General features: G+C 39.9%; 1 pseudogene; it reads right to left on the minus strand.

Moving 5' to 3' along the window:
* Positions 1–745: 745 nt before the first annotated feature.
* LOC116537072 lies at positions 746–1,152 on the minus strand (annotated as a pseudogene).
* Between the last annotated feature and the right edge of the window lie 11,182 nt (positions 1,153–12,334).

Consider the following 12,334-nt stretch of genomic DNA (forward strand, 5'->3'; position numbering starts at 1 on the left):
ATATATATATATAATTTTTGAACCATTTTAATCATTTTCAACTGCACAATGTAGTGGCATTAAGTATATCATTAAGTATATTCACATTGTTGTGTAATCATTACCACTATCCATCTCCAGAACTTTTACATTTTCCCAAACTGAAAGTCTGTATCTATTAAATGTCTTTTATTTTACTTAACAGAATTAAAAAGAACTGAAGCGCAACTTAGGAAACTAGTGAACTTCAGATAAATGTATCTTCAGCTCAAGAGATGTTAACTCCTTAAAGAAGCATAAGGATTAAGAAATAAAAAGATTGTGAAAAACACTGAGATTGGACTCATTATTTTTTAATTTCTCGTTTCAACTTCAGAAGAAACAGTCATGCATGAATAATGCTTCTGTCAATGATAGACCACATATACAATGATCCCATAAGAGTATAATGGAACTGGAGAAGAAATTTTTTTTTGAGATAGGGTCTCACTATGTTGCTCAGACTAGAGTGCAGTGGAAAATCACAGCTCACTACAGCCTCAGCCTCCCAGGCTCAAGCAATCCCCCTTCAGCCTCTCAAGTAGCTAGGACCACAGGCACATGCCACCATACCTGGCTGATTTTTAAAAATTTTGTAGAGACTAGATGTCACCATGTTCTTGAGCTGGTCTCAATTGATCCTTCTGCCTCAGCCTCCAAAAATGCTGGGATTACAGGCATGAGCCACTGTGCCCAGCCTGTAAAATTCTTTTTTTTTAATTTTTGAAACCAGAACATTTATTGCATGACTAATCATTGAAATTCTTAAGATGAACTGGATGCTACAACAGCTGTCCTCTTGGGTTTAGGTGTTGTTCCTTTACAGAATCCATGGATCCATGGTATACAATTTTTAGGTGCCTCATTGGACCAGTCTGGTGGTATTTCGTCTTTTAGCCTTGGCACTCCAGTTATACTTTCTCTTGCGCTTGGTGGGGTAGCCACATTTGCCATAGGTCGACTCCTGAAGGTGGTAGGCCTTAGAGCCACAGCGGTGGCACAACGTGTGCATCTTATTGTGATGCTTCCCAAACGATGACGTTTCCTTCGTCATCTTGCTTCTGCAGCCGACACCAGAGAGCTTTTTTTATCTTTTAATTTTTTAAAATTATACTTTAAGTTCTGGGGTACATGGGCAGGTCGTGCAGGATTGTTACATAGGTATACACGTGCCATGGTGGTTTGCTGCATCTATCCCCATGTCACCTATATTAGATATTTCTCCTAATGTTATCCCTCCCCTATCCCGCCACCCCCTGCTATCCCTCCCCAACCCCCATCAACCTCCAACAGGCCCCGGTGTGTGATATTCCCCTCCCTGTGTCCATGTGTTCTTATTGTTCAACACCCATTTATAAGTGAGAACATGAAGTGTTTGGTTTTCTGTTCTTGTGTCAGTTTGCTGAGAATGATGGTTTCCAGCCTGTAAAATTCTTATTACCTAGTGACGTCATAGCCCTCATGGTGCAATACATTATTCATGTGTTTGTGGTGATGCTGGTATAAACAAAGCTACTGTGTTGCCAGTCATATAAGAGTATAGCACATACAATTATCTATATTATATAATACTTGATAATAATAAAGGATTATGTTACTGGTTTATATATTTACTATACAATGCTTTTAACCATTATTTTAGAGTGTACTTCTACTTATAAAAGAAGTTAACTATAAAACATTCTCAGGCAGGTCCTTTGGGAGGTATTCCAGAAGAAGGACAGCTCAACGCATATTATTGGCCCCTGAAGATCTTCCAGTGGGACAAGATGTGGAGGTAGAAAACAGTGATACTGATGATCCTGATCCCATGTAGACCTAGGCTAACGCGTGGGTTTCTGTCTTAGTTTTTAACAAAAAAATTTAAAGGTAAAAAAGATATTTTTAAATAGAAAAAAATTATACAACAAGGTATAAAAATATTTTTGTTCAACTGTATGGTATCTTTGTGTTTTAAGCCAAGTGTTATTACAAAAGAGTCAAAAAGCTTTTAAACATTTAAAAGTGTATAAAGAAAAAAGTTGTAGTAAGCTAAGGTTGATTTATTATTGAAAAGGAAAATATTTTTTATCAAATTTAGTGTAGCCCAGTCTATTGCATTTATAAAGTCTACAGTAGTGTACCTAATGTCCTAGGCCTTCACATCCACTCACCACTCACCCACTGACTCACCCAGAGCAACTTCCAGTCCTGCAGGCTCCATTCATGGTAAGTGCCCTATGCAGATGTATCCTTTTCATCTTTTATACAAGATTTTTACTGTACATTTTCTCTTTAGATATGTTTAGATAGACAGCCAAATAGTTACCATTGTGTTATAATCGCCTACAGTATTCAGTATAGTAACATGCTGTACAGGTTTGTAGCCCAGGAGCAATCAGCTATGCCGTATAGCCTAGCTGTGTAGTAGGCTATGCTATCCAGGTTTGTATGAGCACACTATGACATCTCTCAGAAAATATCTCTGACTTTAAATGATGTATGACTCTGTTAACTTTGTATACTTATTCTTACTTTCTTTTGATCCTCAAAAATGTTAGTTATATAATTAATTTTATTTGGTCAAGGTTTAAAACATTGATTTCTACTGTGTAGTTATAATTCCCAAAGTTCTTTGGTCTTAATTCTACATTTAAATGGATTATGTAGTGCTTATCATCATTCGTTTATCACTGCTTCTCTATTCCATAATGCTTTATTTTGACTTAACCATTGGTTTTCTGAATTTATGTATTAGATTTTTTAATGAAAAGCTCATAGGTGCTGTACTTTCTGAGTTCCTGGGAATATTTGCCTTTTGCCTTTGGGCTTGAATGACTTCAGAGACATTGTTCCACAATGTTGTGACATTGAATAATGCCAAGGAGAAGAGTTTTGCTTCTTAAGTGCTTGTAATATTTTATCTTTATCCTTGAAGTTTGATAACTTAATCAAGGTATGTGTGGGTATTGATCTTCCTGCACCAATTATTCTTGAAATAAGAATAGGTGCCCTAGAGTGCTGCAGAATTCTTTGTTTCATGGAACTTTCCTGCTGTTTATCTTTGAATACTCTTTCCATTGCATTTACTGGTATTTCTACTTCAAGGACACCAAATAACCTTCTGGTAAACAGTTTTCTTTTATACTTTTTGATCTTCCCTCCAATTAGGTATTGGGAAGAAGGAGAACCTCTCTCTTTTTTGTAACCTGGAAGCCATCAGTAAATTAATCCAAGAAACATCTCTATTAAATGAGCACATTTGTAAAATAAATCAACCAACATCCACTTATGACCCGCTATTCACCATACAATTCATTCAACCACAAGATTTAGCCCCTGTTCTGTGTCAGACTCCGTGCTGAGTCCCAAGGACTAAGATGACTTACACCTGGTGTATTAGGCTGTTCTTGCATTGCTATAAAGAAATACCTGAGACTGGATAATTTGTAAGAGAAGAGGTTTAATTGGATTATGGTTCTGCAGTCTGTACAAGAAGGATGGCATTGGCATTTGCTTCTGGAGAGCCTTAGGAAGCTTACAATCATGGCAGAAGGTGAAGAGGGAGCAGGCATTGCACATGGTGGGAGCAAGAGCAAGGGAGGTAGGAGGTGCCACACACATTTAAACAACCAGATCTCGTGAGAACTCATTCACTATGGTGATGATAGCACCACAATATGAGGGATCCACCCCATGACCCAAACACCCCCCTTGCCCCCCACCTCCAATACTGGGGAAAACATTTCAACATGAAATTTGGACATGGACAAACATCCAAACCATATCACCTGGTCTCCAGCTCCAGGCCTTGCAGGGTGATGAGAGGACACAGGCACAATCAGAAGATGAAGCAGAATTGAGATGAGTAAGTAGCCCAAGAGCAAAGTAGGGGCCATACTCTAATAAGGCAGCTGATTCAGATCTGAAGCATCAGATTTGTAGGGTAATACAAGACCATCAGTGGGAAAGAAAATGAAGAGTCAGTATCTTCAGAACATAAGAATCAGGTTGGGAGTACAAGATAGGTTGAGACAGGATGGTGGTGGTGAATGAGGAGATGGTGCTGGTTGTGTAGCCATGGGGCAGAGAGGCCACTTTACAGGCACTTAGACTAAATTATAGGTCTGAGTCTCCTGAGCCCCTCCCTTGTTCTCCCTCCGCATCGCTCTTGGGTGCATTTCCTCCTCCTGAGCTTTTCTCCATCAGCTGCTTGTCCTAGCAGCTTTGTCCTTGTATCAATCTAGGCAGTCTTGGAGACACCTTTCTTGCACTTTACTGCGGGAGAATATCTATGGTGCTTTTGGGTGGGAGAAATAAACAAGCAAAATAATTTTTCTTTGCACCCCTCCTCCTAAAGATGATGTCAGAAGGAAAGTCCTGAGTAAAGAAGAGTCTGGGGTGTGGCAGAAAAGGGACAGAAGCATTAAGGAGTCTTGATATCACACTGACTTTTCAAGCTGTGCTCTACAGCTATTCTGGTTCCTGTGATCCTGTCCTGGGTAGGACTCACCCTGACCTAACCTTTTTCCAGGGACAAAGCAGATGGGCTGTTGGGAAGATACTACAATTGATTGTCTCTGAACCCTGAAAAAACGGTTGGGTAGAGGAGGGCTCTGCTGTGTATTAGTCAAAACAATTTTAGTGTCCAGCTCAAACTAGCTGTACCACTCAGCATTTTTCAAATAGCAGAAAACAACTCTGGCTGGCTTAATCAGCAAATGATTTTACGAAAGGATACTAGGTATCTCACAAAATCCCTATGGGGCCAGAGATCTGGGTCATATGTCTGAGCTCTACTTGCAAGGGAGGCTGGAAAGGAAGTAAAGTCTTCTTCAGTGGGAGGAGAAGGTGGGAAACTCCTCAAACAAAGAAAGCTTCTGGCAGCCAAGAGAATGACAATGTCCAACACACCAGCTTGAGTAAACAGAAAATTCATTTGTTCACTTAACTGGGATGTCCAAGGGGATAGTTTGGCTTCTAATGTGGCTGACCCAAGGATTCAACTGATCATTCTGTTCTTGCTCCATCTCTCAAATATATTTTCCCCATCTTGTTTTCATTTTCAGATAAGTCCTTTCCAGAGTCACATTATAACTTTCATGGGCCCTTAGTACGTTTGCTTTTTGGTTTTCTTCCTCCATACAACCATATTAAAAATCACATTTTTGGCCAGGTGCAGTGGCTTACAACTGTAATCCCAGCACTTTGGGAGGCCGAGGCGGGTGGATCACGAGGTCAAGAGATCAAGACCATCCTGGCCAACATGGTGAAAGCCCGTCTCTACTAAAAATACAAAAATTAGCTGGGTGTGGTGGCACGTGCCTGTAGTCCCAGCTACTTGGGAGGCGGAGGCAGGAGAATTGCGTGAACCCAGGAGGCGGAGGTTGCAGTGAGCCGAGATCGCACCACTGCACTCCAGCCAGGTGGCAGAGTGAGACTCAAAAAAAAAAAAAAAAAAAAAAAAAAAAAAAAAAAAAATTACACTTTTACAATTGCATGGGTATAAAGTTGAATACAATCCAGGCTAGACTGCATTCCTTTTCTTCTGATTTTAAAATAAATTAAAACATTTTCCTGGGCTCCTAAAAGTATAGTGGGCCCTATGCACTTTCCTGTTGTTCCTAATGAATAACTCAACCCTGGCTCTTTTCACTGGATGAGGAGTTGGCCAGTAGCAAATCTTGACTCTCTGAGCTTACTCCATCTTTACAACTCCTGATCCCAAGTGATGAGAGTGCACAATACCCTCTTTCTCATTGTATGTAGTGTTGCTTGAAAACTCCCTTGGCTCATTTGTGGAAGAATTGCTGTGTTCAGGACATGGGAATTTTCTAGTTAGACCGGGTCACATGCCCATCCTTGAGGTGGAGAACATGGTGCTGTGTGGTCACCAGCCCCACTGGAGTAACACGGTGTGGGGGGAGTTGCAGTTTCTAAAAAGAAGAGCTACTGGGCACATAGAAAAGTAATAGGTATCCACTCCAGCAGCACAGTGAAGAGGTTACAGGTGGAGAAAAGGTTCACCATCATAAATGATCTGGCCTTACCAGGAAGTGACTGAACCATTTGGCAGCTATGACCTTCATTTAGGTTTGCCCCTGAGTATCATCTTGGAAGTTACCAAGCACTTCCTGGCAGGTGGGCTGGAAAGTTGATTAATTTGTTCAGGTACCACCAGTGAATAGGTATAAAATCATAGGGCTAAAGATCCCAGATTGTTAGACCTTTAGGCTTAAAATTTTAAGAATTTCGAATCATAGAAACTTAGATTCTAAAGATTTTAGCATGTTCATCTCCAAAAATCTAAAATACATAAAATAATGAAATTTTAGATTTTTACATTCTTCCCCTTGGAATCTTTGTTTCTAAATTTTAAAACTTTACAATCTCAAACCATAGACCTAAAATCTAAGAACTTTAGAATCTTCTACTCTAAGATTGGTTTTAACATAATAGAATATTAGGACATTGAGCCTCTGGAAAATCTTGAATTGTAGAATCTTGCCTTGGGGGTCATGAGTCCTTTGAATCAGAGAAGATTGTGCTCAGAACCCTGGTCTCCTGACCCTAGGATCTCTGAGCTGTCAGGGACTTAAAGTCAGGAGAGAACTACATTTGGCAACTCAGATCTTTATAAGGAGTTACTGGGGTGGATGGTGAATTTAGAGTCCCAGGGGTCAGTTTCTGTTCTGGTTGTCTCATCCTGAACCTGGCCTGATCCTTGCCCAGGGACCTCCCAGTCTCCCTCAGAGCCTAGAATACACATCTGCCACACCCCCAGCCCATGCCGCCCTATCTTCTTGGGCTGATGTTTTCCTTCTTGGGGCTAGGGTGCCCCTGCCTCCCTTGGTGACCACTCACATGAATAGAATCCCAAACTGGACAGATGAGCTCATTGGAGAGGACAATAGGTTCCTTCCTCAGAACTTTCCCTAGGGCTCTCTGAGCCTTCTGGAGGCAACGACTTAGTCTCTGAATTTTGTGCCTCTGGAACCTAGAAAAGTCATCCAGTGAGATATAGAAATGCCTGTGAAATCTCACCAGGCTCTTGCAAGATGGCATAGAGCAACTGTTGGTTTTGTCTAGGGTCTGATATTCAGTATCACCCTAATGCTTCTTTCATACAACTCAGGTCTGATAACCACCTCTCCATGAGGAGCATTAATTAAGCGTCTCAGGGACAGGAAAATTCCCTGAAACTAGAGATTATTCAAGACTGAGAATAAAGGTAACACAAAATAATATTTACTCCTTGATGTGGTTTAGATCTGTGTCCCTGCCCAAACCTCATGACGAATTATAATACCCAGTGTTGAAAGTGGGGCCTGGTGGGAGGTGATTGGATTATGGGGGTGGATTTCTCATGAATGGTTTAGTGCCATCCTATTGGTGCTGTTCTCATGATAGTGGGTGAGTTCTTGTGAGATCTGGTTGTTTAAAAGTGTGTGGCACCTCCCCCTCGCTCTTACTCTTGCTTCTGCTCTGGTTATGTAAAGTGCCTGCTCCCTCTGGCCTTCTGCAGTGACTGTAATTTTTCTGCAGCCTCCCCAGAAGCCAAGCAGATGCCAACATCATGCTTCCTGTACAGCTTGTAGAACCGTGAGCCAATTAAGCCTCTCTTCTTTATAAATTACCCAACCTCAAGTATTTCTTTATAGGAATGCAAGAATGGACTTAATACACACCTGGTGTGTCATTCATTTTCTGGTGGTCATTCATTTGTTTTAAGTAGATATCTTCATAATTATATCTATGCATTTATATGTAATACATATATATTTATTTATATTCTATGTGGAAGAAGGATTTGAGATTCCTTTAGAAACTAAAGACAAAGTTTAAAAAAAGAAAAAAACATAAAAAATAATTAGAGAGAGAGAGAAGAGCAATTGATATTTTAAGGTACTTGAACAAGAGAGATGCAAAAGATGAGAAAGGGGCTGAATTCCTGTCAGCTAAGGCAAAAAAGAATCTGGCTGGGTATGAAGTATTTCATTTCCCAGCAAAAGAAAGAAAAATAGTTTGCTTTTATATAAAACATTTTTCTTTCACTATTTTTAAGGAGAGATTTATTGGGCAATGTTGAGTAATATTATGGGGATAACATTAAACTCATGAATTCTGCACAGTAATATTAAAAGCTAATAATATTAAAAGCTAATGCTTACTGAGTGCATACTATGTGCATTCTTGTATCAGAAATACAAATCCAGTTGGGCGTGGTGGCTCATTCATGTAATCCCAGCACTTTGGGAAGCCGAGGTGGATGGATCACCTGAGGTCAGGAGTTCGAGACCAGCCTGGCCAACATGGTGAAACCCTGTCTCTACTAAAAATACAAAAATTAGCTAGGTGTAGTGCCTGTAATCCTAGCGACTTGGGAGGCTGAGGCAGGAGGATCGCTTGAACTAGGAGGCAGAGATAGCAGTGAGCTGAGATCCCACCACCTGGATTATAGAGCAAGGCTCCGTCTCAAACAAAGAAAAAAGAAAAAAAAAAAAAAAGAAATGCAAACACTTCAGCACCACCCAAGATCTATGTGATTGAAAAATCAGGATAGAGCCTGGGCACCTGTGTTTTCATGTCATAGTGATTTCTGTGCACACTAAAGTTTGAGAACCCCTGGTGTAAAGGATCAGGCACTGAGAGAAGGGGCGCCATGGAATTCTCTGTCACCATGAATCACCCTCCAGGTTCTCAAGCCTCTAGAGGAAAATCGACCTTTGACTTGGTTTTATTCATTCTTCTTGTAAGGCTAAGGGGAGGGGCACTTAAAGAGCGGAGACAGCTTAATCGAAATGAAATGGAAGCCAGGGCCATAGCTCCAGGTTTTCTTTAATTTCTCTGATCCTTTCTCTCTGGACATGAATCTGTCCATCCATGCAATGTAGGAGCTGATGAGATGATTGTTCAGAGAGGTGGAGGGAACTAATGCTGAGTGACACCATGGGCCAAAGCTGAACTAATTAAGCCACTCTGTGTTCCAGGCCCTCTGAGAGGAGCTGTGGATACAGAGATGAAAAAGAGGCCCAGTTGCCATCCTCACATGGCTTCTTTCTTCTCGTGAAAAACACATAAGAGTAACAACAATGTAATTATAATTCAGTATGATAAGGGCAGTGGTTGGGAATCAATATACTAGCTAGAAACTGGTTTTCTTTCTCTAGCATAAGAATTAGGAAAAAAATAATGCTTTTCACAACAGTAACATAAATAATAAAGTTTATGTTGCCAAAAATGACTACCAAGTTTGTTGAAAAAAATTAAAAACTTAAAGAAGATTCAAATAAATGGGGAGCTATATCAAATAAGTGGGAGGGGTAGCATAATGCAACCCCCCAAAAATTATTGTTAAATGTTTGAGAGCTTGCAAACTTATTCCAAATTTTATTTATTTATTTAGAGATGGAATTTTGCTCTTGTGGTCCAGGCTGGAGTGCAATGGCATGGTCTTGGCTCACTGCAAACTCTACCTCCTGGGTGCAAGTGATTCTTCTGCCTCAGCCTCTCGAGTAGCTGAGATTACAGGCTCCCACCACCATGCCCAGCTAATTTTTATATTTTTTGCAAAGACAGGGTTTCACCATGTTGGCCATGCCGGTCTAGAATTGCTGACCTCATGTGATCCATCCATCTGGGCCTCCCAAAGAGCTGGGATTGCAGGCATGAGCCACTGCGCCTGGCCCAAAATTTAAATGAAAGAATAACGGCAAGCAAATAGCTAAGTCAATTTTAAAAAACACGAAAGGATTGAAGGAGCTTCCAGTATCAGCTAGGATAAAAGACATACTTCAAAGCTATAATAATAAAATAGTATTGTTCTGGCATAGCAATAGACAATAGTTCAGAGGTAGATGAGGTGTGCAGAAATTTGATCTTGATAAAGATGGTTCTATAAAACAATGAGGAAGGACAGATTTTTTTAAAAAGATGAATTTGAGAAAAAATGACTTCTGATATGAAGAAAAAGAGGAATTTCTTCCTTATACCTTAAACAGAGAGGAATTCCACATGGTTTTAAGATGTAAGTGTGAAAAATAAGGCTAGGAAGCTAATGAAAAATCTTCTGATAAATACTTTTATGATGTAAAAGGAAGAAAAGACTAAAACCCTGCAGGCCATAAAGTTTAAGTGTGATGGATTTGACTACATCAAATTAAAGCTTTCCACTCAATGGAGGATAAATTATAAACGGGGAAAACATATTTGCAATTTAAAGTTGACAAAGCATAAACATGTGGAAGTCCTGCAAAACAATACAATAAGATAGAAAATCTGAAGAAATGAGCAAAATTCCTCAATAAGCAATTTGCAAAGGGGGCATGCTAAGTGCTAACACATTTTTAAAGAGTGTTTATATTTATTAGTAATCAGAAAGGTGCATATTAAGCAGAATGAAGTAGCTCTTTAGCTTGATAATAATGGCAAAAATTAGAAAGCTGGATAACAGCAAGTTTTGGTGAAGATGTGGAAAGATGGGAACTGTTTAGGCCGTTATTACTGGGAGTGTAAATGGCACTGCCATTCTGGGAAACAATCTCAAAGTACAGTCAACTGTCATTATTTGCAAGATTTATGTTATATAAAGTTGCCACAAACACTGAATTAGTGAATACGGAATCATTTCTTTAGGGGAAATACAAGATGAGGGTTCTGTGAGCCTCTGGTTACAACATTTTAATCAATCAAACAATGCATGACCTGGTTTTACATGTGTTTCTGTCTAAAGACATCGTATTTAACATGTATTATTGATTTGTTGACATTAAAGTCACGGCCCACAGCACTATAACTCATGCCTGAACACAGCTTATCTAACACATATATTTTTTTCCACAGCCTTCTTGCATTTAGAAACACTAGACAGCACTTCTGCACCATGCTTGGAAACATTTTAAACAGTGAAATAACCAACAAAAAGAGCACAAAAATGTGGAAAACATGGCTCTAAATAGCCCACCAGAAGGACACTTACTTACAGAGCTGAAGCACGAAGACAGAACGTCATCTTGTTCAACCTCAGCTGGGAACATGCTCATAGGGTGACTCAGATTTTTGGCCACTTTGTGCATGTTCGAGAATGACTCTGAAAGCTCTGTGAGTGTTGGGGTTAGCAAGTAGGCAAATTTGCAATCTTCAAACAATGAGGATGAACTGTATTTAGCTAAAAGTTATGCATATTCTATATATTTCACTCCTTGGTGTATATTTCAGGAAAATCCTCCATGGGTCTGTAAAGGGACGTACATAAGGACATTCATCAAGACATAAAGGTAGCAAAGAGTTAGGGGCAATTTAGGTGACTTCCACTAGCATACAACTAAAATGTGATCAAATCATACTATGGAATATTATGCATCAGTTGAAACCAATGAAACTAGATGTATAAATAACAACATAAATGTATCTTTAAAAAATAGAATGAGTAAAAAAGGTAAGAAATAAAATGAGACCTGAAACAATTATTTTATTGTAAATTAAAATTACACATACATGCACAAAGCAGCACTATGCTTTGTGCTTATGTGAGGAAAGAGGATTGAAAGAGTAAAATAAGGAAAACAAGCAAGGGGCCTGCAGAAAATAATGAGTATACTGTGCTCTGAGCTCTTTTCTCCTAATGTTGAAAAAAAAAAAAAAAAAAAAGGTCCATGATGAGGGAATTATAAAGTGCTACAAGACACCAGCTGGGTGTGGGGGCTTACACCTGCAATCCTAGCACTTTGCAGGACTGAGGTGGGAGGACTGCTTGAGGCCCAGAGCTGGAGACCAGCCTGGACTGTCAGGGAACCAGTCCAGACACAACCTAGCAAGTAACGAGGGTCGGCAGAGACGAAGACATTAAAAGACAAAAGTAAGAGTGCATAAAGTTGGGCTCCCAGAGGGCCGAAGCCAGTAGAAGGATTCGAAAACCCCAGGGCTGGAGACCCACACTATTTACTCAGTGTTTAAATAAAAAAGCATGTGCTCAGAGACGTGAGGGTGAAAAGGAAGCGAAGCATCAAGCAGATGATCTACAGCTGTGGCGATTTGGCATTTCCTTTGGAGGTATAGAGCATGCTCTATTTTAGATACAATCAGTAAACAGAGAAAAAGGCTGTAGCTAGAGCTAGCAAGTCTGGCCACATTCTGGTGCTTCAAAGAGGTCTTTCTTGCTTTTGAGCACGGAGCATGGTCTTCCATTAACTCCCACCCTCTGCCAGGTAAGCATATCACGCATTGGCCTTTTTTTCCCAGCACTGGACAACATCATGAGTAAAATGTAAGTAAGTTAGATGGACAAGGAGGAAAAGTGCTTCAGAAAGAGGGGAGAGTTTGCTACTGCTGAGAATGA

Source organism: Sapajus apella, unplaced genomic scaffold, assembly GCF_009761245.1.
Source record: "Sapajus apella isolate SASKATOON/1434 unplaced genomic scaffold, GSC_monkey_1.0 scaffold106, whole genome shotgun sequence".
NCBI classification, from domain to species: domain Eukaryota; kingdom Metazoa; phylum Chordata; class Mammalia; order Primates; family Cebidae; genus Sapajus; species Sapajus apella.